This window comes from Myxine glutinosa, chromosome 12 (assembly GCF_964187855.1).
Source record: "Myxine glutinosa chromosome 12, kmMyxGlut1.1, whole genome shotgun sequence".
Classification (NCBI taxonomy): Eukaryota; Metazoa; Chordata; class Myxini; order Myxiniformes; family Myxinidae; genus Myxine; species Myxine glutinosa.
The window spans coordinates 102,039,414-102,066,829 of NC_136272.1; the positions used below are offsets into that span (position 1 = coordinate 102,039,414).

The following is a 27,416-nucleotide window of genomic DNA, read 5'->3' on the forward strand; positions in this document are numbered from 1 at the left end:
TGTAGCAGAATATCTCAAAGTTATGGACGGATTTGGACGAAACTTGGTGGACAAGTTGGGTGTGTGACAAGGATGAACAGATAAAAATTTTGTGAAGATCTGAATATGGATTCGGCTGCAATAATTATTTAATTATTAAATGATTCTTCACCATTGAGAGATCGGGTGTAAAGCGATATATAACATTGAAGGAGCTGGGGCTCCCACGTCGATCGGAAGAATGGACGCGACAAAAAGCTGGAATTCATCCGAGTTGCTTTAATCAAACCAAACACTCAGGCACTCTGAAAAGCCCGTTTATCGGGCAGCAATATATATACATATTATCCCGGAGCGTTTGCCCAGGAAAGGCGAGAGGGGGCGTGGCCCAGCGTCCTGGCTGCGGCCTGGCAAGTTGAGGGCGAGCCTGCCCGGGCGTCCTGGATGAGCCCGGCATGGTGATCGCTCCGCGTCCTTGATAGGTGCAAGGCGATTGTGAAAACCCAGCGGTAGCCGCTACACACGTCCCCCCAGAATCGACTTGCACCGGCAGGGTCAATTTGAGGGGGGTCCTGATGACCCGGCCGAAGCGACCCCTGGCGGGTCGTGGGAGGGGGTCCGGTGTGGTGGTGGGTGGTCGAGTGGGGGGCACCGTGGATGGGGGGCGGCCTCGCCGCGGCGGAAGGGCCACCCGTGGTGGGTGGTCGACGTCCACGTGCGCCGGCTTGAGGCGGTCCACCGCAATCCGGTCCGACCTGCCGCCGATGTCGATGACGAACGACTTGTCGTCCCGTCGCAGCACCCGGAAGGGCCCGTCGTACGGCGGCCGGAGTGGCCCCCGATGTGCGTCGTGATGCACAAAAACATACTCCGCTGTGCGAAGTGCTGGGGGGACGTAGGACTGGGGGTCACCGTGGTGGGATGTTGGCACGGGGGCAAACCGTCGGGCGGCCTCCTGGAGGTCCGAGCGCTGGTGAGCTGCGGACCAGGGACTGGTAGCGTCGGGCACGAATTCGCCCGGGATGCGTAGCGCCTGGCCATAGACAAGCTCGGCGGTGGATGCCTGGAGGTCCTCCTTGGGGGCGTGCGGAGGCCCAAAAGGACCCACGGCAGCCGGTCGGCCCAACCGCCGTCTTGAAGGCCGGCCATGAGCGCGGCCTTCATGGAGCGGTGGAATCGCTCACACAACCCGTTTGCTTGGGGGTGGTAGGCCGTAGTACGGTGGAGCTTGACCCCCAGGTTGCGGGCGACCGCGCCCCACAGCTGGGAGGTGAACTGTGGTCCGCGGTCTGACGAGATGTCCGCCGGTGCGCCGAAGCGGGCGACCCAGGTGGCGATGAAAGCCTGCGCCACGTCGGCGGTGGTGGTGGAGACGAGGGGAATGGCCTCCGGCCACCTGGTGGTCCTGTCCACCATGGTGAGCAGGTGTGTGAACCCCCGTGATGGGGGGAGGGGGCCCACCAGATCCACGTTGACGTGGTCGAAACGTCGTTCGGGCACCGTGAAAGGTGCCAGCGGGGCCTGGGTGTGTGGGTGGACCTTGGCCCGTTGGCAGGCCGTGCAGGTGCTGGTCCAATCGCGGACGTCCCGACGAAGGCCGTGCCAGACAAATCGCGCCGACACCAGCTTCTGGGAAGCTTTCCGGCCCGGGTGGGAAAGGCCGTGGAGGGAGGCGAAGATGCGGCGTTGCCAGGTGACGGGCACGATGGGGCGAGGCTGGCCTTGGGAGACGTCGCAGAGCAGGACAGTGTCCGCTAAGGGGATGTCGGCCAGGCGGAGGCCCGTGTCTGCCGCCCGGAGGGCTTGCACCGTGGTGTCGGTGGTTTGGTCCGCCGCCATAAGCGCAAAGTCCACGCCCAGGTGGGCCGCGTTCGTGCTGGCCCGGGAAAGACAGTCGGCCACGGCGTTGTTTTTGCCGGCGACGTGCCGGATGTCCGTGGTAAACTCCGACACGGCGGAGAGGTGGCGCTGTTGGCGGGCCGACCACGGCTCCGTGACCTTGGCCATGGCGTAAACCAACGGCTTGTGGTCGACGAACGCCGTGAAAGGTCGGCCCTCCAGGAGGTGGCGGAAATGGCGGACGGCCAGGTGTAGACCGAGGAGCTCCCGGTCAAACGTGCTGTATTTGAGCTCGTTCGGCCGGAGCTGCCGGCTGAAAAAAGCGAGTGGCTGCCAAACCCCGTTCACCCATTGCTCATGTACGGCGCCCACCGCGTAGTCGGAGGCATCCGTGGTGAGGGCGATGGGAGCGTTGAGCACCGGGTGAGCGAGCAGTGTTGCGTCGGCGAGGGCCCGCTTTGAGCTTTGGAAGGCCGCATCCATTGCTGCGGACCAGGCGATGTCGTGCTTGGCCGGCTTGCCCCGGAGGGCTTCGTAGAGGGGCCGCATGAGTTGAGCAGCGCGGGGCACGAAGCGGTGATAAAAATTCACCATTCCCAGGAATTCCTGCAGGGCCTTTATGGTGCGGGGACGCGGGAACGTGGTGATGGCCTCGACCTTGGTTGGCAGCGGCACGGCCCCGTTCTTGGTGATGTGGTGGCCCAAAAAATCAACGGCCGTCGTGCCGAAGTGGCATTTGGCCGGGTTGACGATGAGGCCGTGCTCGCTGAGGCACCCGAACAGTGTTCGGAGGTGGAGGAGGTGCTCGGCCCGGGACGTGCTGGCGACGAGGATGTCGTCCAGGTAAACGAAAAGGAACGGCAGGTCACGCAGCACGCCGTCCATCAAGCGCTGGAACGCCTGAGCCACGTTCTTGAGACCAAACGGCATCCGCAAGAATTCGAATAAGCCGAACGGCGTGATGACTGTCGTTTTAGGGACGTCGGCCGCCCTGACAGGTACCTGGTGATATCCCCGTATGAGATCAATTTTCGAAAAAATGACCCGTCCCGCCAGACGGGCGGAGGAGTCTTGGATATGTGGGATCGGGTACCTGTCGGGGGTGGTAGCGTCATTGAGACGGCGGTAGTCGCCACACGGGCGCCATCCACCCCCCGGCTTTGGCACGATGTGCAGTGGCGAGGCCCACGCGCTATCGGAGCGCCGCACGATGCCAAGGTGCTCCAACGCGTCGAATTCGGCCTTCGCCACGGCGAGCTTGGCTGGGTCGAGGCGGTGGGCCCTGGCGTAGACCGGCGGGCCCGTGGTTGGTATGTGGTGCTCGATCCCATGCCGTACTGCGACGGCCGAAAACGTCGGCCGTGTGATGGCCGGGAACTCCGTGAGCAGGCGAGCAAACTCGTTCGCCGCCGGGACGGCGCATGCCAGCTCGGTCGGCGTGGAGCTGCTCAATGTGCATACCAGGGAGCTGAAGGTTTCGGCGTTGATTAAACGACGCCGTTGGACGTCCACCAGCAGTCCGTGTGCGCAGAGGAAGTCGGCACCTAGCAGAGCCATGGGCACGTTTGCGGTTACAAACGTCCAAGCAAAGCGTTGGCCGCCGAAGCAGAGGGTGACGTTGCGTGGGCCGAAGGTGCGGATGGTCGATCCGTTGGCCGCAACCAAGGAGGGGCCGCAAACCGCGGATTGCCTGTCCTGGTCAGAGGTGGGTATGACGCTCAGTTGGGCGCCGGTGTCGCACAGGAAGCGCCGTCCGGACGCTTTATCCGTGATGAACAGTAAGTTGCCCGTGTGGCTGGCGCTCATGGCTGGTAATGAACGCCGGCCCGGCCGTTTCCCGGCCTGCCGAAGGTGCACGGGGGTCGGCATGTCCGGGCCTTCTGTCCGAACCTGGCATGATAGTAACACCACGCTTGGTCAGGTGGAGGCCCCGGTCGTCGTGCTGGAGGTGGTCGGCTCAGTGTAGCGGCCGCCAATTGCGTCGGCAGTTCGGTCGTCGACCGTGCCGGGTGCTCGGGCGCCATGGGTGTTGCGTCGGACGGCGGTGGGTCCCATGTCGCCGCTGCGATGCGCTGTCCTGCGGCGGAGATCTTGTCGGCTTCTCTGGCAAGGGCCCGGGGATCTGTGATCGTCGTGCTTGCCAGGGCGAGGCGTACCGGATTAGGCAGCTGACGGAGGAACAGCTCCCGGAACAGGAATGCCGGAGAGTGCTCGCCGAGCAGTGAAAGCATGTAGTCCATTCGCTCGGAAGGGCGCGTGTCGCCGAGCTCGGGCAGGTCGAGCAGGCGCCGTGCGCGTTCCGCCGATGGGAGGGCGAAAGCGTCGAGGAGAAGCTTCTTAATCGCGCCGTATTTGTCAGCGGCTGGCGGGCTCTCGAGGAGGCTCAGGGCGCGGGCCGCGGTGGCCGAACCGAGCGCTGCTACCACATGGTGGAAGCGGGTGTCGTCGGCCGTGATGCCTCGCAGGGCGAACAGGGAATCCGCCTGTGCGAACCAAACCGCCGCGTGAGCCTCCCAGAAGGTAGGCAGTTTAAGGGCGACTGCCGTGTCCATGTCGGTAGGTCACCAATGAAGGAGCTGGGGCTCCCACGTCGATCGGAAGAATGGACGCGACAAAAAGCTGGAATTCATCCGAGTTGCTTTAATCAAACCAAACACTCAGGCACTCTGAAAAGCCCGTTTATCGGGCAGCAATATATATACATATTATCCCGGAGCGTTTGCCTAGGAAAGGCGAGAGGGGCGTGGCCCAGCGTCCTGGCTGCGGCCTGGCAAGTTGAGGGCGAGCCTGCCCGGGCGTCCCGACCGAGGCCTGGCAAGTTGAGCGCGGGCCTGCCCGGGCATCCTGGACGAGCCCGGCATGGTGATCGCTCCGCGTCCTTGATAGGTGCAAGGCGATTGTGAAAACCCAGCGGTAGCCGCTACAACATGATATTTAAAAAGTTATGGACGAGCTATGACTAAACTTGGTAGACGAGTTGTTTCGGTGACAAAAGCAAGCCGATTAGATTTTGGTTCAGGTCAGAATCCAGATCAGGCCTATCAGTGGGATACAAAACGTAAACTGTTCACCTGGCGGAGGTATGCTCTCTACCGGGTACCGTTCTAGTTACATATGCAAATATGGTGGAAATATTAACCAGCAGCACATCACATGCACTCAATACATGCCATTCCCTTGCCCTCTTTCACTCATAACTCCCAAATTACATTCCCGCATTCCCTTCTCTTCCACACACCTTCCGCATTTCTCTAGCATCCAATCCCTCACCTATCGTGAAATCATCCTGCTTTCGTTTCTCAATTTTAACAATGTAACTCCCTTCCTACCCCGATCTCTCCTCCAAATGTGTATGTAATCAATCGGTGCCACCTCCTGAAATCATCAATTCAAAATGGAAGACTATATATTTTGTCCAGTTTCATTGAGATAAGTGGATTGTGAATGCAAAAATGAAGGAATTTATAGCGTTAGCCATGAGCACAGAATGGGGTGTGCACCCACTTTCATTGGGGTCATTGGAAACCAGTGACCTGCATTTTACTGGTTTGAAGTACTCGCGTGTCAGCAGTAAAGTACAAAATTTTGGCAGCTGGGAAGATAAAAGAAAAATGTATATATACTTGTGATGGTGAGAGCTTGGATTCTGATGGTTAGAGCTTAGATTCTGATGGTGAGAGCTTAGATTCTGATGGTGAGAGCTTAGATTCTGATGGTGAGAGTTTAGATTCTGATGGTGAGAGCTTAGATTCTGATGGTGAGAGCTTAGATTCTGATGGTGAGAGCTTAGATTCTGATGGTGAGAGCTTAGATTCTGATGGTGAGAGCTTAGATTCTGATTGTGAGAGCTTAGATTCTGATTGTGAGAGCTTAGATTCTGATGGTGAGAGCTTAGATTCTGATGGTGAGAGCTTAGATTCTGATGGTGAGAGCTTAGATTCTGATGGTGAGAGCTTAGATTCTGATGGTGAGAGCTTAGATTCTGATGGTGAGAGCTTAGATTCTGATGGTGAGAGCTTAGATTCTGATGGTGAGAGCTTAGATTCTGATGGTGAGAGCTTAGATTCTGATGGTGAGAGCTTAGATTCTGATGGTGAGAGCTTAGATTCTGATAGTGAGAGCTTAGATTCTGATTGTGAGAGCTTAGATTCTGATTGTGAGAGTTTATATTCTGATTGTGAGAGCTTAGATTCTGATTGTGAGAGCTTAGATTCGGATTGTGAGAGCTTAGATTCTGATGGTGAGAGCTTAGATTCTGATGGTGAGAGCTTAGATTCTGATGGTGAGAGCTTAGATTCTGATGGTGAGAGCTTAGATTCTGATGGTGAGAGTTTAGATTTTGATGGTGAGAGCTTAGATTCTGATGGTGAGAGCTTAGATTCTGATGGTGAGAGCTTAGATTCTGATGGTGAGAGCTTAGATTCTGATGGTGAGAGCTTAGATTCTGATGGTGAGAGCTTAGATTCTGATGGTGAGAGCTTAGATTCTGATGGTGAGAGCTTAGATTCTGATTGTGAGAGCTTAGATTCTGATTGTGAGAGCTTAGATTCTGATGGTGAGAGCTTAGATTCTGATGGTGAGAGCTTAGATTCTGATGGTGAGAGCTTAGATTCTGATGGTGAGAGCTTAGATTCTGATGGTGAGAGCTTAGATTCTGATGGTGAGAGCTTAGATTCTGATGGTGAGAGCTTAGATTCTGATGGTGAGAGCTTAGATTCTGATGGTGAGAGCTTAGATTCTGATGGTGAGAGCTTAGATTCTGATAGTGAGAGCTTAGATTCTGATTGTGAGAGCTTAGATTCTGATTGTGAGAGTTTATATTCTGATTGTGAGAGCTTAGATTCTGATTGTGAGAGCTTAGATTCGGATTGTGAGAGCTTAGATTCTGATGGTGAGAGCTTAGATTCTGATGGTGAGAGCTTAGATTCTGATGGTGAGAGCTTAGATTCTGATGGTGAGAGCTTAGATTCTGATAGTGAGAGCTTAGATTCTGATTGTGAGAGCTTAGATTCTGATTGTGAGAGCTTAGATTCTGATTGTGAGAGCTTAGATTCTGATTGTGAGAGCTTAGATTCTGATGGTGAGAGCGTAGATTCTGATGGTGAGAGCTTAGATTCTGATGGTGAGAGCTTAGATTCTGATGGTGAGAGCTTAGATTCTGATTGTGAGAGCTTAGATTCTGATGGTGAGAGCTTAGATTCTTATGGTGAGAGCTTAGATTCTGATGGTGAGAGCTTAGATTCTGATGGTGAGAGCTTAGATTCTGATGGTGAGAGCTTAGATTCTGATGGTGAGAGCTTAGATTCTGATTGTGAGAGCTTAGATTCTGATTGTGAGGGCTTAAATTCTGATGGTGAGAGCCTATATTCTGATGGTGAGAGCTTAGATTCTGATGGTGAGAGCTTAGATTCTGATTGTGAGAGCTTAGATTCTGATTGTGAGGGCTTAGAGTCTGATTGTGAGAGCTTAGATTCTGATTGTGAGAGCTTAGATTCTGATGGTGAGAGCTTAGATTCTGATGGTGAGAGCTTAGATTCTGATGGTGAGAGCTTAGATTCTGATGGTGAGAGCTTAGATTCTGATGGTGAGAGCTTAGATTCTGATGGTGAGAGCTTAGATTCTGATGGTGAGAGCTTAGAGCTGTCCAGGCTTGGTTTGAATCCCGACCGAACTATAAACTGCCATCCTGGTGTTTCATATGCAGTGTGAGGCAGCAGTGTGTGCACAGTCCTTGGCATGTGCATTAAGCCTGAGGACCCATTGGACAGCACGAGTTGGTGGATGTGAAAATACCATGGTGTTTTCGTGAAGAGTCGGCCTGTTATCGCCGGCACTCTCAGCAAATTTCGAAATCCTGCAACTCAGTTGAACGTGGGGCCTTGCCAGCTGGTTTGTGAAAGACCTGAGCAGAGATTGCATCTCGGGCGACCCCACAACGAGGGGAGCATAATGGGTGGCATTAAAGAAGTGGAAGTAATGGATTATTCTGGGTATGGTACCTGAAATCATCCTTTTCCTGCGGTCCAGACCTCATGTTACCCTCTATTGCAGACAGAAAACTATCGGTGTGCATGGTGTGTGTCCACCGAGACTGTTTAGGTGTGTGAATTGCAATTCATTTTCAAAAAGCTAAGCTGAGGCAAGCTGCCCTCTTCATCACCCCCACCTGTGAGTCGCATCAGTATGGTGTTAATTGCCTAAAGGATTTGGCCTTTATGTCTTTTGCTTCTCATCCCTTTTATGATTCACAATGTTCATGTTGAGCTCCCCTTGCCCCCCATTCCTCCCCACCCCTTCTCCTTTGGAGATGGTGGAATGAAGTGATAAAGGTATCGAGCGAAGTCACCCCTGACGAGCTCAAGCATTTATCAAAAATAGCCTTGGTCTGGTTCTTCCTCAGCCTGGCCTTCATCATGGATTCATGCAAGGATAAGGTTCCTTTGGTTGAAACGATGGACAATCCTTGTATTTGTGCCCTGAGTTTGTGCTGGTTTCAGGTTTTGATGTTTGCATTTTTTTTTTTTTTTGATAATCTAAACCAGCAGTAGGAATTGTTTTTAGGTTTTTTATTTGTAGCTAAAGGATCAAAGGTTTTGCTTTTGCTTTTCTGTGAGTAAAATGGGATGTGAACGAGTCTTCTGCTCCCCAGGACTGGCGCTGGGTGTCTAAAGGATGGACGTTTGTGATAAAGGTGAAATATGTGGCCGCAGGAGGGCGAAAGCTGGGATTTGGATCCAGGGAACCTCAAACATGCATGGAATTTTTGGAATATGTTTGATACGTCCATTTGCAATGCGAAAGTTCTGCTTTTTATTGAGCGGTCGAGCTTGCAGTTCCCAATGCACTTGGAGGGACTGAGTTATGGTTATCCAGACGTTGGATTTCTAGGAGCGATCCACATTCGAGAAACCCCCTTGGAGGTTCGGTTCGGAACAAATCCCAATGGCTTAAAACAAGTTGTTTTTTGGGGGGAGATTTTTGGGGGTTTTTTTGGTCCATTTTGACCTTGCAAGCCAATTGGGCCTTGTAGGCCGGTCGGAGTTGCCATGATTGAGACTTTAAAAGTCTCTAATTTTAGCCTTGCTGGGAGCAATGGGGTGTAATTTTTTTTTGGCAGATCTATTGTGGTGATGAGTCAAGAGTGAGGCTGATCAACGGCGCAGTGATTTCTCGAGAAGCCTCATCGCTCGGGTGCAAAGGAGGGATGGAGTGGAGGGGGGAGGAATAATTTTCAGCCACAATCCAGGCTTCGCCTTCTCCCTCCCCTCGTGACCCTCCACATTCTCGGGTTGTGAGCCGGCGTTCAGTTTCTCAGAAAATAACGAGCTCGGTCCGAGCCCCATCCGGAGAAAGGCCATGATATCCAATCGCTCACGTTTGAATAATTTAATTTGGTGGACTTTTCTAATTGTTGGGTTCCACTCGAGCATTATGGACGTGCCACTCTCTGTAGATCGCTAAGAGCGATGCGAGGGAGTTCAAGTCCCACTCCATGAAATCCATCTTGCATCTAAGCGTTTATTCAGGACACATGGGAATGTTGGGTTGTGTTCGACTTTATGACGTTTGTAATTTGTCCCGGGGTTATCGACCTTGAAACCCATTTACCCGAACCTATTGAATGCATGTTAAAGGGGATTTTTGAGCATATTGTAATGACGATTCAAAGGAATGAATCTTGAAATATTGGCTATTCTAAAAAATAATAATTTCCTATGGGCGGGGCTTCAATTGGGAGGCCCAAATGAAAAGGCAAAATATCAGAAATTTAAGGCTTTTTAAAAATTTTTTAAACGGTTTATATAAACATCTGTTAAATCATATCACATGCAAATCATCAAAATCTATACAGTATTTGTAGAATTTCAATAAAAGCCACATCACTGTTCATATCGGCAAATATTATTCCATAGTGTTTGGAAAAACTGGAAAAATTGGAAAATTGGAAAAAAAATTGGAAAAACAACACAGCCTATTTTACTCCAGGGGCTCCCAGGATTACCCACCCAAAATTTCGTTGCGATCGGTCCAGCCGTTTTTGCGGTACCTGGGAACGGATGGACAGACAGACGGACATTTGGTGAATTATAGAAAGATAAATTTAATAACCATAATAAATAATTTAGAATAATTGTATTCTAAAAAGTTCCGGCAATGCTGTGCCACCTCAGAATTTGACTTCGTTAACCTCTTCACTCCTCTTCACGTTCCTGACATGGAAAAAAAAGAAACACCACTGTGATGGTCGATTGTAATTTTCCACCGCAGAAGGGCCTCATTGCAGGCGTTAATGAGTACTTGTGGACAAAGCCATTTCCAGGCGTGAGGGCTGACATCATATCTCCTTCACACATGTTCTTACAGGAATGAGTTCGACTCGTCATTTTCCTGCTCGAGTTTTAACTGGAATTGAATTAGATGTAGGATACAATCATAAATCCTGAAGTTCTGTGGTTATTGTGATGTCTTTCATTGAAGATGTGACGAAATATCTCAGTTCTGATTTGTGCTGACCTTTAATCCCATTTTCAGCTTGGAACATAAATCTTTAGTTGTGGCAAAAGACATTCGTTGTGCCCTCCTGGCACTTTGTGCCATACCTTGTGTCTCCATAGCACTTTGTGCCATAACTTGTGCCTCCATGGCACTTTCTGCCCTCCCTTGTGCCTCCATGGCACTTTCTGCCCTCCCTTGTGCCTCCATGGCACTTTGAGCCATGCCTTGTGTCCTCCTGGTACATTGAACCATATAGTGCGTCCTCCTGGTACCTTGAGCCGTATCTTGCATCCTGACATATTGAGGTGTATCTTGCATCCTCCTGACATATTGAGGAGTATATTGCACCCTCTTAACACATTGAGGTGTATTTTGTGCCTTCCTGGCATATTGTGGTGTATTTTGCGCCCTCCTGGCATTTTGAGCCGTATATTGCACCCTCCTGTCATATCGAGGTGAATTTTGTGCCCTCATGGCATTTTGAGCCGTATATTGCACCCTCCTGACATATCGAGGTGAATTTTGTGCCCTCATGACATTTTGAGCCGTATATTGCACCCTCCTGACATATTGTGGTGTATTTTGCGCCCACCTGGCATTTTGAGCCGTATATTGCACCCTCCTGACATATTGTGGTGTATTTTGCGCCCACCTGGCATTTTGAGCCATATATTGCACCCTCCTGACATATCGAGGTGAATTTTGTGCCCTCATGACATTTTGAGCCATATATTGCACCCTCCTGACATATTGTGGTGTATTTTGCGCCCACCTGGCATTTTGAGCCATATATTGCACCCTCCTGACATATCGAGGTGAATTTTGTGCCCTCATGACATTTTGAGCCATATATTGCACCCTCCTGACATATTGTGGTGTATTTTGCGCCCACCTGGCATTTTGAGCCATATATTGCACCCTCCTGACATATCGAGGTGAATTTTGTGCCCTCATGGCATTTTGAGCCACATCTTGTGCCATCCTGGCCCTTTGAGCTACATAATTGTTTCTTATGCCGAGTTGTTAAAACAAAATATTTAGCAGTTTCATCTTCAAAACTGATCCATCATATGGTCACATGGGCTTTCCCATTTGCACATAAGACTTCCAAGGTCACATGGCCATGCAGACAATACAACCCACAAAAAGCCGGTATAAAAATCATTTCATCTTCACATTCGCGGGTGCTTTGTACTTGTGTAAATGATGGATTTTGTGGTTGGATTCTATCGGTGTGTGGATTTGTAATGCTCCACACGAAGGCAAAGTTCTTTCATTAAGATCAGTATACAAAATGCAAGCCTGACCGCTTGGCCTTGATTATGAGCGGTTTTGTTTTTCTTTCAGTTGTGAGTTATTTTGGCTTTGTCGTTTTGCTGTTCTGATATTTTTTTGTGTTTCTCTTTTTGCTTGAGGTCAGAAGATGAATTATCACAAGCGTTAGTATCAGGTGCCATACCATCGTTGAGTCCCACTAAATCTGTCACCTTTGGTATATAGCACACAGGCCAACATCGATTCAAACCAAGAATTGCAGAATACCAAATGGTCCCTCCACTCAATGACTCTTAGGCCTTGAAAGATTTGCAATGACTGTTGGGATGTGAAAAGACCCAAGTGTTTCCAGATTTCTGGGGGATGCCAGGCCTTGGAAAACATCTGTAATTCTAATCGTGTCTTTGCACCCAGGGCCTTGATTATGTCATTTTTGTGGTACGTCCTTGCTCTGCAGCCATCCATCTTCTCCGCACGTGTATCGGGGCTGCTTGCGTTGCATGCGCACCCTTTCTGCTCGTCGCCATGTCGCATCGAGAAGCCTTTCTCTGAATGGATAACGATTTGCATCCCTCAGGCCTCGTCAAAACATGAGCTCACTTCCAGATATCTCTCCTCTCCATTTACATGTTCCTTATCCCTTGCTCTCCTTCTCTTTGCTCACCGAGGTGGGTGTCATGGTGACTGTTGCCATGGCACCCGCCGTACTTCCTCGGTTGCTGCTGAAAACCGCTGCTTGGAAACGGAAAAGTCGTGCAATGGAGCTATGGTTGAGCATATTGTGTTATTCGCGTGATTTAATTATGAACCTGATTATGCCATTTTTAATGGGCTGTTGCTTCATTGAATAGACAGGTATAAATTAAGTTCATCTCCCACGTGAATTTGAATCTTCACGCTGCTGTGCGCGTTGGCTCTATAATCATTTACCCTGATCTTGAGCTGAGGTTTGATTGCTGGTCTGGATGAGAAAACAGCTGGTTTGAGGTACTGATGTGGTCCATGCTATGCCCAGGAGAATGGCATGGTGGAGGGGGGATTGAGAGGAGGGGGGCAGTGAGACAGGAATTGAGGGTTTGCAGAACAGCTGGGGTTGTGTGGGAGATTGTGTGATGTGGTGGGGGTGGGTAGAAGTGAAGAATGACCTGCTGTGGATTTTCATTATGTGGAAGTATATTTCATTTTCCTGGAATTTGTGCGAGTGAATGTGGATTTACTTTGTCACAAGTGGCTTTATTCTGTGAATTTTATTTCATTTCTTACATGAGGATACAAATATAATTTTGATGCAGGAGGAGGCATTTCGCCCATCAAGCTACTTCTACAACATATAAATTCAATCCAACAGGTTATCGACATAAATTCACCAGGAGAGGAGATGTGGGGGTGCAAGAGTGGGAATGCGAACAGTGGGGCAAGTCTAGACATCAACACGGTGATGTATATGTATACGTATATACGAGGGTAAATCAAAAAGTAAAGGCAATTTATTGGGTGTTAGTTTTACACACATATTGCCTTTACTTTTTCATTTACCCTTGTATACATATATATATACAAATATATATACAGTATACACACACACACACACACACACACACACACACACACACACACACACACACACACACACACACACACACACACACACACACACACACACACACACACACATATATATATATACACTGTATATACAGACTTGGCATTTAATATGGAATATTTTTTTGTGGGGGTGAACTTACTTTTCAAGATGACTTAAAACCAAAAGTTCATTGGAATTATGTTGAAATTATTCTAGATTTTGTTAATGTGACCTTTAAAAGAAACAAAAACCACATTTGACATTTCAAAGCAAATAAATTGATCCTTGAAAGTGATGTAAACTGATATCGAGCTCAATTCGCGGACAGTACTGTGTTAAACTTCTGTACGTTTTCCAGAAGTATCTCTTTATTTTGCACATTAGCCAAATTTTTTTTCAACAAAAACAAAAGCTAAATTACGACTGGGATTACGGACAGTAAAATTACAGTTCAGTACTTCGTGTAACCCCCACGAGCATTCAGGAGAGCACGTACACGTCGAGGCATGCTGTTCACAAGATTTGCCAGGGTTTGGACAGGAATCGCTTGCCATGCAGTGACAGTCTGCTGCAATTCAGGCACAGTGGTGGGCTGCTGGTCCAAGTTGTCGATTTGACTCGTTAATTCTGCCCACAAGTTCTCTATCGGATTCATATCCGGCGACATGGCAGGCCACTCCATATGCTCTACACCATGGTCAGCAAAAAGTGTTGGATCATGCAAGCATGATGAGGCCATGCATTGTCATCTTGGAAGACAAAGTTTCCTCGAAAGGCTGCACGAGCAAATGGAAGCAATGTTTCTTCCAGAATGACCCTGTACTTGAACTGGTTCAGGTTTCCATTCAGAACAACCAGGTCCGTTTTGCACCCTGCATGAAAAGCAGCCCAAACGGTCACCCCACTACCTCCAGCTTGGAATCCTGGCACTATACAATCTTCGTTGTGGGCTTCATGCACTTGTCTGCACACTCGGACGTGGCCATCTTGACGATAGACCAGAAATCTAGACTAGTCACTGAAGGTCACATGATTCCAGTGTCCTGGCTGCCATTGACGGTGCTCTCTGTCCCACTGCAATCGGCGCTGGCTGTGTTGTCTGGTCAGGAGTGGCTTTCTCAGGGGACGCTTGGCACGATAGCCTGCTTGAACCAGTCGTTGGTTGACGAGCCTTCTGGATACAGGTACATTTGTCAGTTGCTGCCACTCAGCCCTAAGCCGATTAGCTGACTTGGCACGGCCATTGCAGACTAACCGGTGCAGCTGGCGATCATCTCTCCTTGTGGTTCTGCGTGGACGTCCTGGCCTCGGTATGTTCGAATGTCATATTCGAGTAGGGACACCCCTCTGAGCATTTCGTTTCAGGATCCTTGACACCTGACCTTGAGTGATGCCATACTGCCAAGCAATAGCACGCTGTTTCATGCCAGAATTTCGTAAAGCCACCACTCCATGACAAACAGCATAGTCAAGTTGACGGACCATCTCCAGAGGAAGCGGCAATAACTTTTGTAGACGTGCAGCAGTTGTTTTCCACTAATACAGAATGCCACAACCCTTATATACCCGATTGTGAAGCCAATCGTCAAATGTACCTGTCCCTACATTTTGTCACGCCACCTGTGATATAATCCTGTTATTGACTTCTTGCTGCGAAAGACAATCAGTGACATGGTTCTTTCAACAAAGACATCACCGAAGGGTAAAAGAAACTCACCAGATTGATATACTGAGTTTAGAAAGTAAACCCAAGTCAAGAAAAAAAAAAATTCCGTATTAAATGCCAAGTCTGTATATACACTTATTCATATATATATATATATATATATATATATATAAAACACAGTTTGTGGTGTGTGTGTGTGTGTGTGTGTGTGTGTGTGTGTGTGTGTGTGTGTGTGTGTGTGTGTGTGTGTGTGTGTGTGTGTAATGTTACCGATAGACTCCTAAACGGAGAGGCTTACGTGCTTGATATTTGACATAGACATGGCCATTGAGCCTGGGACGAACATGGCCGAACTCAAAATATTTGACGATCCATATTTTTTATTCATATTTACCTCAGCGCATTTCAGCGAAGTACCCGCTAATCTCAGCCGGTTCCAGAGCAGCTCGCTGATTCGCTCAGAGCGATCACGTGATGTTCCATTACCGCCGCCAGACTGATTCGCTCAGAGCGATCACGTGATGTTCCATCCCGTCATACGTCACACGTTTTTTCACCTTTTATGCGATCGTGTTTTGTATCGATTTTGTGCGATATGAATTAAATGTCTTTGAAACAGCTGTGAAACGTCTTTCCACAACCCTTCCGTAACCGATTGGAGCAGTTTATTGCCGCACAAAACGAGATCCGCAAAGCGAGTTGGTCGAGCCGTTTCGCTCAGAGCGATCACGTGATGTTCCATCCCGTCACACGTCACACGTTTTTTCACGTTTTATGCGATCGTGTTTTGTATCGATTTTGTGCGATATTAATTAAATGTCTTTGAAACAGCTGTGAAACGTCTTTCCACAACCCTTCCGTAACCGATTGGAGCAGTTTATTGCCGCACAAAACGAGATCCGCGAAGCGAGTTGGTCGAGTCGTGCTGACCAAGATGGCGACACGGCGGCTTCACTTTTCACAGAGTATGAGCGTTCTATATATTTTCATCTTCTATATCTTCTATCTATAATTCCAGTAATCTCTGTGTGTCTGTGTGTCTGTGTGTGTGTCTGTGTGTTTGTCTGTGACCGCTGTTTCTCGACAACCACGGGTCCGATATACTTGAAACTTGCCAGGTATATTGCTGGGGACCCGAGGATGTGCCTTTTCAAGGTTTCATATTAATCGGACAAGTAGTTACCGAGCTATGGCGATTTCTTTACCAAACTCCGCAAGCCGTTCGCTTTGGACCAAACCATTTCATGTAAATAGAGGGGGGGGGATTGTCACCGTACTCGCAAGCCGTTCGCTTTGGACCAAACCATTTCATGTAAATAGAGGGGGGGGATTGTCACCGTACTCGCAGGCCGTTCGCTTTGGACCAAACCATTTCATGTAAATAGAGGGGGGGGATATAATTTTAGATATATATATAGTACGGGCATGCCCTAGTATATATAAAACACAGTTTGTGTATGTGTGTGTGTGTGTGTGTGTGTGTGTGTGTGTGTGTGTGTGTGTGTGTGTGTGTGTGTGTGTGTGTGTGTGTGTAATGTTACCGATAGACTCCTAAACGGAGAGGCTTACGTGCTTGATATTTGGCAAAGACATGGCCATTGAGCCTGGGACGAACATGGCCGAACTCAAAATATTTGACGATCCATATTTTTTATTCATATTTACCTCAGCGCATTTCAGCGCACGTAATCAACGGAATCGGAGCAGGTGGGCGCTGATTCGCTCAGAGCGATCACGTGATGACGCTATGACGCTATGAACGCTATGAACGATATGACGCTATGACGCTATGTACGATATGACGCTATGAACGCTATGACGCTATGAACCTATGGAAAAAAAAATCGCTATGACGCTAAGAAACGCTATGACCGCTATGACGCTATGAAAAAAAAAATCGCTATGACGCCATGAAACGCTATGAACGATAGGACGCTATGAACGCTATGAACGCTATGACGCTATGACGCTATGAAAAAAAAAATCGCTATGACGCTAAGAAACGTTATGACGCTATGAACGCTATGACGCTATGACGCTATGAAAAAAAAAATCGCTCGCTTTGCCAAGGGGCTCGCTCCCCCCCCCCGTTCCCCTGCCCTCCCCTCCCCCGCCCCGCAATGCCGGGTACTTCTGCTAGTATATATATATATGACACAAACTGTCATGCGCAAAATATATATACTAGCAGAAGTACCCGGCATTGCCGGGCGGGGGAGGGGAGAGGGAGGGGGAAGGGGAGGGGAGGGGAACGGGGGGAGAGCGAGCCCCTTGGTAAAGCGAGCGATATTTTTTTTTCATAGCGTCATAGTGTTCATAGCGTCATAGCGATTTTTTTTTTCATAGCGTCATAGTGTTCCATAGCGTCATAGCGATTTTTTTTAAAATAACGTCATAGCGATTTTTTTTTTCATAGCGTTATAGCGTTTCATAGCGTCATAGCGATTTTTTTTTTCATAGCGTCATAGCGATTTTTTTTTTCATAGCGTCATAGCTTCATTGCGGTCATAGCGTCATCACGTGATCGCTCTGAGCGAATCAGCGCCCACCTGCTCTGATTCCGTTGATTCCGTGCACTGAAATGCGCTGAGATAAATATGAATAAAAAATATGGATCGTCAAATATTTTGAGTTCGGCCATGTTCGTCCCAGGCTCAATGGCCATGTCTATGCCAAATATCAAGCACGTATGCCTCTCCGTTTAGGAGTCTATCGGTAACATTACACACACACACACACACACACACACACACACACACACACACACACACACACACACACACACACAAACTGTGTTTTATATATATAGATATCTGTGTGTATATGTACATACATGTGTATATGCAGACCTGGCATTTAATATGGAATATTTTTTTTTTCTTGACTTGGGTTTGCTTTCTTAACTCAGTATATCAATCTGGTGAGTTTATTTTACACTTTGGTGATTTATTTGTTAAAAGAACCATGTCACTGATTGTCTGTCGCAGCAAGAAGTCAACAACAGGATTATATCACAGGTGGCGTGGCAAAATGTACGGACAGGTGCATTTGATGATTGGCTTCACAGTCGGGTATACAAGGGTTGTTGCGTTCTGTATTAGTGGAAAACAACTGCTGCACGTCTCCAAAAGTTATTGCCGCTTCCTCTGGAGATGGTCCGTCAACTCGACAATGCTGTTTGTCATGGAGTGGTGGCTTTACGAAATTACAGCATGAAAAAGCGTGCTATTGCTTGGCAGTATGGCATCACTCAAGGTCAGGTGTCAAAGATCCTGAAACGAATTGCTCAGAGGGGTGTCCCTACTCCAATAACGAGGCCAGGACGTCCCCGCAGAACCACAAGAAGGGATGATCGCCAGCTGCACCAGTTAGTCCGCAATGGCCGTACCAAGTCAGCTAATCAGCTTAGGGCTGAGTGGCAGCAACTGACGAATGTGCCTGTATCCAGAAGGCGAGTCAACCAACGACTGGTTCAAGCAAGCTATCGTGCCAGGCATCCCCTGAGAAAGCCACGCCTGACCAGACAACACAGCCAGCGCCGATTACAGTGGGCCAGAGAGCACCGTCAATGGCAGCCAGGACACTGGAATCACGTGACCTTCAGTGACGAGTCTAGATTTCTGGTCTATCGTCAAGATGGCCGTGTCCGAGTGCGCAGACAAGTGCATGAAGCCTACAACAAAGATTGTATAGTGCCAAGAGTCCAAGCTGGAGGTGGTGGGGTGACCGTTTGGGCTGCTTTTCATGCAGGGGGCAAAACTGACCTGGTTGTTCTGAATGGAAACCTGAACCAGTTCAAGTACAGGGCCATTCTGGAAGAAACATTGCTTCCATTTGCTCGTGCAGCCTTTCGAGGAAACTTTATCTTCCAAGATGACAATGCACGGCCTCATCGTGCTCGCATGATCCAACACTTTCTTGCTGACCGTGGTGTAGAGCATATGGAGTGGCCTGCCATGTCCCCGGATATGAATCCGATAGAGAACTTGTGGGCAGAAGTAACGCGTCAAATCGACCACTTGGACCAGCAGCCGACCTCTGTGCGTGAATTGCAGCAGGCTATTGTAACTGCATGGCAAGTGATTCCTGTCCAAACCTTGGCAAATCTCGTGAACAGCATGCCCCAACGTGTACGTGCTCTCCTGAATGCTCGTGGGGGTTACACAAAGTACTGAACTGTAATTTTACTGTCGGTAATCCCAGTCGTAATTTAACTTTTGTTTTTGTTAAAAAAATTTTTGGCTAATGTGCAAAATAAAGAGATACTTCTGGAAAACGCACAGAAATTTAACACAGTACTATCCACGAATTGAGTTCGATATCAGTTTACATCACTTTCAAGGATCAATTTATTTGTTTCGAAATGTCAAATGTGGTTTTTGTTTCTTTTAAAGGTCACATTAACAAAATCTAGAATAGTTTCAACATAATTCCAATGAACTTTTGGTTCTAAGACATCTTGAAAAGTAAGTTCACCCCCACAAAAAAATATTCCATATTAAATGCCAAGTCTGTATGTATATATATATATATATATATATATATATATATATATATATATATATATATATATTTATATATATATATATATATATAGATATATATAGATATATATAGATATATAGATATATATATATATAGATATATATAGATATATATATATATATATATATATATATATATATATATATATATAGATATATATATAGATATATATATAGATATATATAGATATATATAGATATATAGATATATATATATAGATATATATAGATATATATAGATATATATATATATATATATATAGATATATATAGATATATATAGATATATATATATATATATATATATATATATATATATATATATATATATATATATATATATATATATATATATATATATATTGTTGCGGATCTCTGCGCCGGCCTTTTCCCCTTACCAAGGGGGGATTAGTCCCCTTGTCTTTTACTAACCGACGGGACACGGGACCTATGACGTCACTCCTGGACAACGCGAAGTAGGGTCGTAGGACTTATCACTAATACCTAAGTACTCGCACCGCCCAGCAACGAGGAAATAAGCCCTGCCCGAATCACGGGTATTGGTGGAAACGCCGAGTGGTAGCGAACCCGTGACCCGAGCCGTTAGCAAGGACTAAACCCGATTCAAGCGGTTCGTAATCGTGCCACGCTTACCCAATGGAGGAAATCACTGAAACGGTCGAATTTGGGAAGAAAGGAAGAACAGATTTATTTACACTTTGTACAATAACAAGAAGAAGAATACACAGTGCAGCCTTCAGCAGTCTTAACTTATCCCTGGACAAACGGGCCCGTCACACTCTCAGACACACTCACACGGGGTTGCAGATGAACAGATCGATGGTCCAGGAAAAGCGTCCAGGCAGCCCTTCCTCCGGTCCCCAACTCGCACTGCGAAGCAGATGAACCAGACGGCAGGAGCTCTCTGCGTGTCGTTTGGCGCGCACGGGATTATTACAGAGCAACGGTAGGCTGGCTTTGGCGGTTACACTCGCGGCTCAGCCGCGTACGTAATAATCAGACAGTTCGAACACGCTTCTTAATGCGTTTCTCACTTAATGCCTCGAAACTGTCATGCGCACGCCGGTCCTCTCAGTGCTGTTACCACGCGAGTGCTCTGGATCAGTTCTCTCAATGGCTTCTCACCTTGTTCGCGCTTGGCTCCCGTCCTCATTAAGTCCTCGCTGGCAAGCTCTCTCCGATAAGTCCTCACGAGTCCTGGACAGTCCTGTTGCACGAGTCCTCTAGTCCTTTTGCATCAGTCCTATCCAAGGGCTTTGTGTGCTGGCTTACAGTCATGTGAAAAAGTAAGTACACCCCATGTAAAGTTTTGACTTTTTCAACATATTTCAACGTACAGCTATTTGATCTTCATTTCAACAATATTGACAGATAAAGGTGATATAATATAACAAATATCATGAAACATTTACATTTTGTAGTCCATTGTATAATTTAAATAAACATAAATGCAAATTTCGCATGTGGAAAAAGTAAGCACACCCTTGGCTCTAATAGGTGGTATTGCCCCCTTTGACAGAAACAACCTCAAGTAGGCGTTTCTTATAACTGTCTACCAGTCTCTGACATCGACTGGGAGAAATTTTTGCCCACTCCCCCATGCAGAATTCTTTCAGCTGTGCGATGTTTGAGGGGTTTCTTGCATGCGCAGCTCGTTTCAAATCCTGCTGCAACATCTCGATGGGATTTAGATCTGGGCTTTGACTTGGCCATTCCAGAACCCTCCATTTCTTTCTTTTCAGCCATTCCTTGGTGGATTTACTGGTACGTTTAGGGTCATTGTCATGTTGCAAGGTCCACCTTCGGTTGAGCTTCAACTTCCCGACAGATGGCCTCACATTATCCTCAAGCACCCTCTGGCACAATGAAGAATTCATAATGGATTCTATGATGGTGAGCTGCCCAGGCTCTGATGCAGCAAAGCTGCCCCAAACCATAATATTTCCACCACCATGCTTTACAGTTGGTATCAGGTTCTTGTGGTCAAATGCTATCTTTGGTTTTCGCCAAACATGTCTTCTGGTACTGTGGCCAAATAGCTCTACCTTTGACTCATCTGTCCAGAGCACATTGTTCCAGAAGTGCTGGTCTTTGCCTCGGTGTTCATTGGCAAACTTTAGTCTTGCCCTGGTGTTCTTTCTGGACAGCAAAGGTTTCCTCCTGGCACACCTCCCATGTAGGTCAAATTTGTGCAGCCTCTTTCTAATGGTAGACTCATGCACTTTGACATCAACAGTGGCAAGAGCTACCTGTAGGTCCCGTGATGACATTCTGGGGTTCTTAGAGACTTCTTTCAGCACCTTGTGGACTGCTCTCGGGCTGATCTTGCTGGGGTGGCCTGGCCTGAACATGTTGGCAGTTGTTTGGAATTCCTCTCCACTTGTGGATGATCTTCCGGACAGTCGAATGATTGATTTCAAATTGTTTGGTGATCTTTTAAAATCCCTTCCCAGACTCGTAGGCATCTATAACCTTCTTTCGGAAGGCCTCAGAGAGCTCTTTTGATCTAGGCATGGTGACGCCGCACACTTCAACAACAAAGAGCAAACCAAACTAAATGTCTGAGGTTTAAATAAGACAGGTTCCTCCAAGATCTTCTCCAATGATGTTCCAATCATTTGCACCTGAGCTGGTGCACCTGATTCTAATTTTAGGTATTTGAAGTAGTGATAAATGTAGGGGTGTACTTACTTTTTCCACATGCGAAATTTGCATTTATGTTTTTAAAAATTATACAATAGATGACAAAATGTAAATGTTTCATGATATTTGTTATATTATATCATCTTTATCTGTCAATATTGTTGAAATGAAGATCAAATAGCTGTATGTTGAAATATGTTGAAAAAGTCAAAACTTTACATGGGGTGTACTTACGTTTTCACGTGACTGTATATCGCCTTGCTCAGCGAACCTTCCAGCACTTGCTAGATGAGCCCTTACCACGCCCTCTCAAGCCATGCCCACCGAGCTCTGGTTGGCTGTTGCCCTTACCGTCACCGCCTTCTGACGCGCTGCTTGATGCGGCCACACCTCAACCTCGCGCTCCTCCCTCTTTCCAGGCCTACCTCATGTAATTTGACTAGTTTCGAGCGAAACCAAGGGCAGCGAACGCTGCTGGTGGCCAAAGCGTAACAAACTGCCACGGGTAGCCCAAAGCGTAACAAATTGAGGGATGCCAAATGGGGCGCGGGATCAATTATGCCCATGATGGAGATTGGAGGGTGGCACAAAATGAAAAGGACCTAATCTTATTATTTCTTTACACAACGCAGATGTCACGAGGGAAATGGCCTACTCTTACACATACTATGACATAACTAATTCTAATGGGCCTACGTGTTGCTTGTGGACTAACTATGAGGACAAACCTTTAACCTTTAATGATGTTATATGTACACTCTCAAAACCGCAACAATATATTGTTACGGTTTTTAGAACCTTCACATGTAAATTTAGTAGTAAATTCCCTTATAAATGACCCCTGCGTATATGTCCCCTTAATTGGCTGTTAATTAAAGATTGCACCTAGGTTAGTCCATGTACAACACGTAGGACACTTTAGGATCTCTCTATAGTTATATCATTATTCTGTGTTCCAGGTAAGGCTGTGTTTCCAATAGTTGACTCTACGTTGCATCAATCAAATAAGATAGGTCCCTTTCAGTTCCCCAATCATCTCTGCAAAGTGCCAGTAACAGTTGGGCTGTTTTCGTGGGCATCACACCGCCTCTGCTTGCCCAGCAGCGTTCGCTGCCTGGCGCCAAACTCCATTATGCACGAGGCCAAGAAGGGGGGAGGAGCCGCCAGAGCATGGGCGTGGCACCACCTCATCATCAAAGGTGGAGTCAGAGAGCCCTTAACAACCAACCTGGGCTCGGTGGGCATGGCTTATTAGGGCGTGGCAAGAAACGTCTGGTGAGTTCGAGAGGGTTCCAAGGGCGTGGTAATAAAACCCTTGGTGCGAGGCCCCCACCAGAGACGCGTAAGGAGGTTCAAGAGAGCCGGTGAGAAGGCAGAGACGCGTAAGGAGGTTCAAGAGAGACGGTGAGAAGGCAGAGACGGTGAGAAGGCAGAGACGCGTAAGGAGGTTCAAGAGAGACGGTGAGAAGGCAGAGACGCGTAAGGAGGTTCAAGAGAGTCGGTGGGAAGCAGATGAGCGAGGAGCACTGAAAGACGCATGAGAAAGGAACACTGAAGAGAGACGCGCTGACGACCGGGTTTTGCTGAACCAAGAGTGAGTGCGTGCACTCGGGACACCAACGGCGTGCCGCGATTCCCGAACCTCCCTGCCCACCAGTCCTGTGGACCGTCTGCCCTTCTCATCCTTCCCGCCATTCCTGCCTGAAAACCCCATTAGTGTCCGTGAGTTTGTTCTGTTTGTCTTGTCCCTGGGTATAAGTAAGAGTGTTTAAGAATTGCCCTGTGTATCTTCTTCTTCTTCGCCCTGTAAATTACTTTCGTTCCCTTCTTCTTTGGTTTTGGTTTTTGTGTAAATAGTTAATAAATCCCTGTTCCTTCTTATTCTTTGGTTTCTTTCTCGTCCGATCGCTTTAGTGATTTCCCCATTGAGTACCCGTGGCGCGATTTCGGCCGAACCGCTTACAATTGGGTTTGGTCTTTTGTTAATGGCCCGCGTCACGGCTCGCTTCGCTCGGCGCAATACATCTATTACGCTGCGGCTCGGGCGGGAGTATTTCCTCGCGTACCAGAAGGCGCTGGGACTTAGGTCATAGGAAGGATTGGCCTACTACCCTATTCAGCGCTGACCGGGCGTGATGTCATACCCCCAGGACCGGTCGGACGGCCAGCTTAACAAGACAAGGGGATTAACCCCCCCCTTGCTAACGGGAGTGCCGTCCCCCAGATCCGTAACAATATATATATACAGTATATATATATATACTATATATATATATATATACTAGCAGAAGTACCCGGCATTGCCGGGCGGAGGAGGGGAGGGGGAGGGGAGGGGAACGGGGGGGGGGGGGGGAGGAGCGAGCCCCTTGGCAAAGCGAGCGATTTTTTTTTTTCATAGCGTCATAGCGTTTCATAGCGTCATAGCGATTTTTTTTTTCATAGCGTCATAGCGTCATAGCATTCATAGCGTCATAGCGTTCATAGCGTCATAGCGTCATATCGTTCATAGCATTTCATAGCGTCATAGCGATTTTTTTTTCATAACGTCATAGCGGTCATAGCGTTTCATAGCGTCATGGCGATTTTTTTTTCCATAGGTTCATAGCGTCATAGCGTTCATAGCGTCATATCGTTCATAGCGTCATAGCGTCATATCGTTCATAGCGTTCATAGCGTCATAGCGTCATCACGTGATCGCTCTGAGCGAATCAGCGCCCACCTGCTCTGATTCTGTTGATTCCGTGCGCTGAAATGCGCTGAGGTAAATATGAATAAAAAATATGGATCGTCAAATATTTTGAGTTCGGCCATGTTCGTCCCAGGCTCAATGGCCATGTCTATGCCAAATATCAAGCACGTAAGCCTCTCCGTTTAGGAGTCTATCGGTAACATTACACACACACACACACACACACACACACACACACACACACACACACACACACACACACACACTGTGTTTTATATATATAGAAGATGAAAATATATAGAACGCTCATACTCCGTGAAAAGTGAAGCCGCCGTGTCACCATCTTGGTCAGCACGACTCGACCAACTCGCTTCGCGGATCTCGTTTTGTGCGGCAATAAACTGCTCCAATCGGTTACGGAAGGGTTGTGGAAAGACGTTTCACAGCTGTTTCAAAGACATTTAATTCATATCGCACAAAATCGATACAAAACACGATCGCATAAAAGGTGAAAAAACGTGTGACGTGTGACGGGCTGGAACATCACGTGATCGCTCTGAGCGAATCAGTCTGGTGGCGGTAATGGAACATCACGTGATCGCTCTGAGCGAATCAGCGAGCTGCTCTGGAACCGGCTGAGATTAGCGGGTACTTCGCTGAAATGCGCTGAGGTAAATATGAATAAAAAATATGGATCGTCAAATATTTTGAGTTCGGCCATGTTCGTCCCAGGCTCAATGGCCATGTCTATGTCAAATATCAAGCACGTAAGCCTCTCCGTTTAGGAGTCTATCGGTAACATTACACACACACACACACACACACACACACACACACACAAACTGTGTTTTATATATATATAATATATATATATATTATATATATATATATATATATATATATATATATATATATATATATATATATATATGTATATATATATATATATATATATATATATATATATATATATATATATATATATATATATATACTGTATCTATCTATAATTCCAGTAATCTCTGTGTGTGTGTGTGTATGTGTGTGTGTATGTGTGTGTGTATGTCTGTGTGTCTGTGACCGCTGTTTCTCGACAACCACGGGTCCGATATACTTGAAACTTGCCAGGTATATTGCTGGGGACCTGAGGATGTGCCTTTTCAAGGTTTCATATTAATCGGAGAAGTAGTTACCGAGCTATGGCGATTTATTTACCAAACTCCGCAAGCCGTTCGCTTTGGCTTTGCGAATTGGACCAAACCATTTCATGTAAATAGAGGGGGGGGGGATTGTCACCGTACTCGCAAGCCGTTCGCTTTGGCTTTGCGAATGGACCAAACCATTTCATGTAAATAGAGGGGGAGGATTGTCACCGTACTCGCAAGCCGTTCGCTTTGGCTTTGCGAATGGACCAAACCATTTCATGTAAATAGAGGGGGGGGGATATAATTTTAGATATATATATAGTACGGGCATGCCCTAGTATATATTAACACATATAAAAGAAAGTTTTTGTTTGTTTGTTTGTTTTTTGTTTGACTGCGAAGCTAATGTCCTGAACGGTGAAAGATAGGAGGAAACCTCTAATACAAAAAATGTCAGGACGGGCCCCGGGAAGGTTATAGGCTAGGTGGCGAGTCCGGTCGAGGCCGCTTCGGCCAGGCTGGGCCCATTTCGCAATTAAAAGCTGAGCTAAATTATAGTCGTCAATCTTCTATGGCCACGAGTAAAAGCTGAATTATAGTAGTAAGTTCATTCAAAAATGTCGGGACAGGCCCCGGGAAGGTTATAGGCTAGGTGGTGAGGCCGGTCGAGGCCGCTTCGGCCAGGCTGGGCCCATTTCGCAATTAAAAGCTGAGCTAAATTATAGTCGTCAATCTTCTATGGCCGCGAGTAAAAACTGAATTATAGCAGTAAGTTCATTCAAAAAGATCCCGGGCAACGCCGGGTGCTTTCGGCTAGTATATATACAGACTTGGCATTTAATATGGAATTATTTTTTTTGTGGGGGTGAACTTACTTTTCAAGATGTCTTAGAACCAAAAGTTCATTGGAATTACGTTGAAATTATTCTAGATTTTGTTAATGTGACCGTTAAAAGAAACAAAAACCACATTTGACATTTTGAAGCAAATAAATTGATCCTTGAAAGTGATGTAAACTGATATCAAACTCAATTCACGGATGGTACTGTGTTAAACTTCTGTACGTTTGCCAGAAGTATCTCTTTATTTTGCACATTAGCCAAAATTTTTTTAACAAAAACAAAAGTTAAATTACGACTGGGATTACGGACAGTAAAATTACAGTTCAGTACTTCGTGTAACCCCCACGAGCATTCAGGAGAGCACGTACACGTTGAGGCATGCTGTTCACGAGATTTGCCAAGGTTTGGACAGGAATCGCTTGCCATGCAGTGACAATAGCTTGCTGCAATTCACGCACAGAGGTCGGCTGCTGGTCCAAGTGGTCGATTTGATGCGTTAATTCTGCCCACAAGTTCTCTATCGGATTCATTTCCGGGGACACGGCAGGCCACTCCATATGCTCTACACCATGGTCAGCAAGAAAGTGTTGGATCATGCGAGCACGATGAAGCCGTGCATTGTCATCTTGGAAGCCAAAATTTCCTCGAAAGGCTGCACGAGCAAATGGAAGCAATGTTTCTTCCAGAATGAC

General features: G+C 47.2%; 1 protein-coding gene across 1 annotated transcript in view; it reads left to right on the top strand.

Annotated features, from left to right (window-relative positions):
- The window catches only part of LOC137437700 (neuronal migration protein doublecortin-like), a 73,022-nt gene that overhangs the window by 26,680 nt on the left and 18,926 nt on the right, over positions 1-27,416 (top strand). The gene's annotated exons all lie outside the window — the stretch shown is intronic.